The following is a 1,747-nucleotide window of genomic DNA, read 5'->3' as shown; positions in this document are numbered from 1 at the left end:
TGACTTAAGGCTCTACTACAAAGCCACAGTCATCAAGACAATATGGTACTGGCACAAAGACAGAAATATAGATCAATGGAACAAAATAGAAAGCCCAGAGATAAACCCACACACCTATGGACACCTTATCTTTGACAAAGGAGGCAAGAATATACAATGGAGAAAAGACAATCTCTTTAACAAGTGATGCTGGAAAAACTGGTCAACTACCTGTAAAAGAATGAAACTATAACTTTTTCTAACACTATACACAAAAATAAACTCAAAATGGATTAAAGATCTAAACGTTAGACCAGAAACTATAAACCTCATAGAGGAGAACATAGGCAAAAGACTCTCCGACATAAATCACAGCAGGACCCTCTTATGACCCACCTCCCAGAATATTGGAAATAAAAGCAAAAATAAACAAATGGGACCTAATTAAAATTAAAAGCTTCTGCACAACAAAGGAAACTATAAGCAAGGTGAAAAGACAGCCTTCAGAATGGGAGAAAATAATAGCAAATGAAGCAACTGATAAACAACTAATATCAAAAATATACAAGCAACTCCTGCAGCTCCATTCCAGAAAAATAAACGACCCAATCAAAAAATGGGCCAAAGAACTAAACAGACATTTCTCCAAAGAAGACATACAAATGGATAACAAACACATGAAAAGATGCTCAACATCACTCATTATCAGAGAAATGCAAATCAAAACCACAATGAGGTACCATTTCACACCAGTCAGAATGGTTGCTATCCAAAAGTCTACTAGCAATAAGTGCTGGAGAGGGTGGGGAGAAAAGGGAACACTCTTACACTGTTGGTGGGAATGCAAACTAGTATAGCCACTATGGAGAACAGTGTGGACATTCCTTAAAAAATTGGAAATAGAACTGCCTTATGACCCAGCAATCCCACTGCTGGGCATACACACTGAGGAAACCAGAATTGAAAGAGACACATGCACCCCAGTGTTCATCACAGCACTGTTTATAATAGCCAGGACATGGAAGCAACCTAGATGTCCATCAGCAGATGAATGGATAAGAAAGCTGTGGTACACAATGGAGTATTACTCAGCCATTAAAAAGAATACATTTGAGTCAGTTCCAATGAGGTGGATGAAACTGAAGCCTATTATACAGAGTGAAGTAAGTCAGAAAGGAAAACACCAGTATAGTATGCTAACACATATATATGGAATTTAGAAAGATGGTAACGATAACCCTGTATGGGAGACAGCAAAAGAGACTCAGATGTATAGAACAGTCTTTTGGACTCTGTGGGAGAGGGAGAGGGTGGGATGATTTGGGGGAATGGCATTGAAACATGTATAATATCATATAAGAAACGAATCCCAGTCCAGGTTCCAGTACAGGATGCTTGGGGCTGGTGCACTGGGATGACGTGGAGTGATGGTACGGTGAGGGAGGTGGGAGGGGGGTTCAGGATGGGGAACACGTGTACACTTGTGGTGGATTCATGTTGATGTGTGGCAGAACCAATACAATATTGTTAAGTAATTAGCCTCCAATTAAAATAAATAAATTTAAATTAAAAAACAAAACAAAGTGACAATAAAATATTTAAAGGCAAATTCAGATTATTTAAAAGGTATCTGTTATCAAAAATGTTTTCCAAGAAAACTTTTTTTCTAAACAGAAAGTAAAAAAGCCAAATCCAAGTCTTAGGTCACTCCCATAAGTCATTTACCCAACAAAATTTAATTCAGTCTTAGGAAATCCTGATCATGTAT

This window comes from Bison bison, unplaced genomic scaffold (assembly GCF_000754665.1).
Source record: "Bison bison bison isolate TAMUID 2011002044 unplaced genomic scaffold, Bison_UMD1.0 scf7180017864072, whole genome shotgun sequence".
Classification (NCBI taxonomy): Eukaryota; Metazoa; Chordata; class Mammalia; order Artiodactyla; family Bovidae; genus Bison; species Bison bison.
Note: the sequence above shows the minus strand (reverse complement) of the source record.